The following is a 5,083-nucleotide window of genomic DNA, read 5'->3' as shown; positions in this document are numbered from 1 at the left end:
TCTTAAAAAAAAAATTATATAATTTTTCAACTATGCAAAATATAAGGATGCAATAATAATTGTATGAGGGGCTTTGTGGACCTGAAAAAACAAAGGCAGTGGCACTAAAAAGCCAGCCTATCAGACAGATACAAAGGCAGGCAGATTCCTGAGTTCAAGGTCAACCTGGGACAGAGGTCCCAGCATGGTAGGAATGGTAATCTCAGGATGGGATCCTACACAGTTAGCTTATTGTCTGGGTTCACAAAGGCAGGCAGATCTCAGAATTCATTTGTAATATTGAAAAAAAACAAACTATACTGGCTATTTTTTTCCTATTTTTTTTTAAGGGGCTAAGGTCATAAAATGCTGATTTGTAGGATAATCAAAAGGGAACCTGAAGTAAATGACTGAATTGATATGTAAATAAAATACTGGGCCTTGATCTATGAAAGAGACCTACTCAGAGAGTGCTGCTTCGAGAGCGGACACAGCTCTTTTGGAATTTTTCTAGCAGGATTTCTGACTTTGGTCAGAAAAATCTAGATTTTTTTTTCTACCAGCTTTTCTGACTTTGGTTAGAAACCCAATGAGCTATCTAGAGTTTTAGAATTTGATGTAGCAAGAGAGAACTGTCATGAGCAGAAAGCTGTCTGGGGAGCCATGTCAAGCAGAACAGAGTCATGTACTCCATGATTGACTTTGAGTCATTTCTTCTGCTGCTCACAAACACCCTTTCTCTGGGGAACCCTTCTCCAAGTCAAAGCTGGTCCTTGACAATCATTCTATCTTTAAAAAATAAAACAGAAAACTTATAAGAGTCACAACATAGAGAAAAATGCTATGGAATGCTGTATTTATGATATATGACATAATCATTGCAATCATAGACACACACCTGTGGCTACCTAACTAAACATGCATACAGGGCAGGGGGTAAGGGTCAAGATCATACAACCAATTGTCTCAACTTTTAGGGTAAGAAGTACAGATGTGAAATATGGCATGTTTAACATCAAATTTTAAGTACTGATAAAAAGTAAAGTGTCCAGACTTGATTGATATGATTTAAATGATACTTATAAAGACTGACAGAAGGCAATGAATTACTTAGTATGGGGGAAACTACACGTACTCAACAAAGAGATTTTAAAGCACAAAGATTTTAAAGCGGTTCATGCCTGTATGCCCAATGTTTGGGAGGTGGGAGTAGAAGGAACTCCAGGATTTAGAGGCTTTGAATGGATCATGTAGTGAGTTTCAGGAAAGCCTGAGCTTGAGAGTCATACCTGGTTTCAAAACAACAACAACAAAAATACAATTGAATAGTTTTCCTAGAGAAATCAGAGACCAAAAGTGTTTGCATTGCCATACATAAGGGAAAAAGTAAATCAAGAAGGGACTGACTTCAGTTCCATCTGAAAAAATGCTGGAGTAACTTGGGTAATTGATAAGAATGCTCAGGAAGAGAAGGCTATCCTTTGTATCAGAGTAGAAGTGAGAAATGGCTGTCACAACAGCATGTGTGCAGTTAGTAGGCCTGACTTGAAGGCAAGAACATATATTTAAAAATGATCTCTGAGGATAGACTTACGACCCTGGGGAGATGAGGGAAGACTGAGCAATGACTGAAAAGAACAAATGTAGAACTAGGAGGAGATCAGAAAAGAAAGATAGACAGCATCATTTGTAGAAGTCAGAAAAAGACACCAAAACTGAATAAAATAGCAAGCAGCACTAGTGGCCTAAGCAGAACCCTGGCCTTGACAGATACAAGGGCATTTGTGATTAGTAGTTCAGGGACACATAGACCATGTGATGGAGGCTTGTGAGAAAATGAGAGGTGAGAAAGGGGATCTGTGAAGGTTATTTTATCCCAATTATCTGAAAAGCTCCAGAAGAAGGAAAATAGGAGCAATGTTGTGACCTTAACATTAATGTTTCTCCCAGCTCTAAACTAGTGCTGAAGCCCCAAGCTGCTGTATCATGGTATTTGGAGATGGGTTGTTAATGAGAAAATTAGGGTTGAATGAGGTCACAATGCCAGGATGATTATGGTAGGATTAGTGGTACATAGACTGAGAAAGAGATTGCTGGTTGGCCAATGAGTACTAAATTGTATTTAGACATGAGCCCAAAGTTCTGGTGTGCTATTGTAAGGTTGGGTGACCAAATAGTGTTTGTGTACTACACATCTCAGAAAGCTAGAAGAATGGATGTTTTTAACATATTTGCTATAAATAAATGATCAGTGTTTGAAGACATAGGCATGATTAACTGGTGATAAAATGATTGCAAGCACCGAACCATTGTGTAGTGTGTATAGTTTCTGTGCTTTTATATATTAGTTAAAATAAAATTAATGTAAATAAAACAAAAAATGAGTGTAAGTTGTCATACATGCATTTGGGAGGCTTATGAAATCAGGAGTTTGAAGCCAGTATGGAATATATAGTAAGACTACGTATCAAAAAACCTAATTTTAGAAAAAGAAAAGGAGGGCCAACAAGCAAGGAAGTGAATCCTCGTAAGAAACAACTCAATGTACGAGCTTAGCCTCAGACTTCTGGCCTCCACATCTCTGAAAATCCTATTATTTAAATCATTCGATCAGAAAATGAGAGAGTAGATAGATAAAAGGACCTGCTACTAAGCCCAGTGACCAAAGTTCAGTCATTAGGACCCAAATAGTAAAAGAAGAGAGTCAGTTCCCTTAAGTTGTCTGTGACCTCCACACACAGTATGGCACATGTATACCCATACACATATAGGCAGACAATATAGATACTAAAGTTATACAAAAAGTAGACCACCCAATGTATGATGTTTTGTTATAGCAGTCAAAGTTCAATATAGGCAACAACCACAATGAGATTATATATCAAGAAATTGGCTTTTAAAGTATTATTTAAAATTGCCAAGACTGGTTTTTGAAAGATGAGGAAACATCAATGAATGAGAGGTTTGAAAGAAAACAGAAAGACTAATTAAGGAAGCAGAAATCTCCCAAACCAGGAGGAAGAGCTATTTTTTTTTTTTTTTTGAGGAAGAGCTATTGAGAGCATAGCACAGGAGTTCATTTTAAACCAGGTGAAGGGACTATTTGGAGTATGAGTAGAGCAGTTTGCAGAATAACCACTTGGGACCAGTTATCAAAATGTTTATTATTCTGCATGTAGGCAGTGCTAGAAGAATAAAATGCCAGACTAGAGAAAGATGGATTCCACAAAATGCTTAATTGATGGGAAGGTGGAAATGGTGGCAGGGTTGTTCACAATATACTATATAAATGTTTGAAATTCTCAAACGACAAGAAACTGCCTCTGCCAAATAAATGCTAATTGAGAGGCATTCTGGCTTACCATAAACCCTCATAAGTTTTTCCCTCCAACTTTATGAAGAGTCTTTTTAGAACCCTTCAACTATCTATGAAAATAATGGAAATTTGTATTTCATTATAGCTACATGGTTAAAAAACATGGTAGTTACAAACAATAATATGTAATTGATTTTAAGGGAAAATGAGGGACACATTTATCTATTAATGTCAATAAAAATAAATAAAATATGACTGGTTCTACACAACACTCAGCCAAAAGCAAGCCTTAGAAATGTCCAATGTAACCCCAAGGGCTAGAAATAGCTTTCAATGACTAGAATTGGTTCATTTTTTTCTGGGTCTAATGAATGCCCACTATTTATAGAAAATTTAATTTGTATCAAATTGTATTTCAGTATTGGGTTCTTTTAAAACCACAGTGCTATCTGGGCTCTATTATTCTGTGCTTAAAATACTTTTAAATAGAGCCATCTGAGCTCAAACTAATCTCACTAACAGCCATTATTAATATGATTTGACACTGACTTTTCTACCTCCCAAGACTCTCATGTTCTCCCTCTCTAATATCTAGCAACTCTCAAATAGATAAGAAGTTAGCAAATGTGAGTTTCATCATTTTTTTATCATTTACCCAGAAAGAAGTGAGAAAACAAAAGCATGATTTCTTATATAGACTAATCTATATATAATATACATAGCCTGGTTACAGATAATCATCCAGCCATTCTGTTTGCAAAAGGAGGAAGTTTTTAAACACTGCCATCTACTGCAGAAGTCACAAAGTGCATGGACATTTTATGAACTAGGAAAAAAATTTCAAGAGATAATGTCATATTCTGCCATACCCATCTCTATTAGTAAAGTGATGAAGATGGTTTCAAATAAGAATTATCCATTAAATGTAAACAAAATTACATATTTACTGTTACGACAGCTTTGAGAATAACCAGTCTTGTTCAAAAGCAAAATTGAAGACTACTTGTGGGCTCTGACATGTCGAGCCTAGTTTGAAATCAGTATGCATCGTTGTCAGTGGACACAAACCTGTTCTGACTCACTGAATAATATTCACTTTGAACACTGAGTCCAAGCCTAGTTTTAAAATATCCTTACAATGCCTTCAGTATAACTAAATAGATTTTCTTCTGGCTTTTAGAATCCTTGAAATTCTCAGTTCAAGGAAGGTCAAATAATTATATCATAATGCATACAGATAACTCATTTTTTCTACAGTTTTTATTATAATGAGGCTGTTTGTAGGAGTATAATTTAATTCATTGACTTTCTATATCTCACTTGAGTGCATATTTGCCAGAAATTTTTGTGAGTACTATCTATAGGACCTTTATCACCCTAACATTAGAGGAAAAAATAACACTGACTAAATTCAAAGAAAAGAATGTTTTCTTTGTTGAATCTCCATTTGTCTAGAGAAAATCTAAACCTTTATAAATGTTATGTGTTTCTCTCTCACTGAACTGTATGATCTACTCTTTGGCTTCGTCATTATTATCTAGTAACATTAGATGAAGGTCAGGACTCTTATGAAAGAGTTAGGAAAAAGATTGAAGGCCCTGAAAAGGGTAGGAACTCCACAGGAATGCCAACAGAGTCAACTAACCTGGACTCCTGGGAGCTCTGAGACTGAACCATCATCCATGAGCTGGATGATGCCCCAGCACAGATGTAACAGACATGCAATTCAGTTTCCATGTGGGTCCCCCAACAACTAGAGCAGGGCTATCCCTGAAGCTGTAGCCTGAG

General features: G+C 36.2%; 1 non-coding gene across 1 annotated transcript; it reads left to right on the top strand.

Moving 5' to 3' along the window:
* The first annotated feature begins 461 nt into the window (after positions 1-461).
* Positions 462-526, top strand: LOC114630058. The gene has a single exon (XR_003712758.1). It is a non-coding gene; the product is annotated as a U7 small nuclear RNA (small nuclear RNA).
* Positions 527-5,083: the final 4,557 nt, after the last annotated feature.

This window comes from Grammomys surdaster, unplaced genomic scaffold (assembly GCF_004785775.1).
Source record: "Grammomys surdaster isolate TR1022 unplaced genomic scaffold, NIH_TR_1.0 325, whole genome shotgun sequence".
Classification (NCBI taxonomy): Eukaryota; Metazoa; Chordata; class Mammalia; order Rodentia; family Muridae; genus Grammomys; species Grammomys surdaster.
This window is presented reverse-complemented; position numbering and strand designations above follow the sequence as displayed.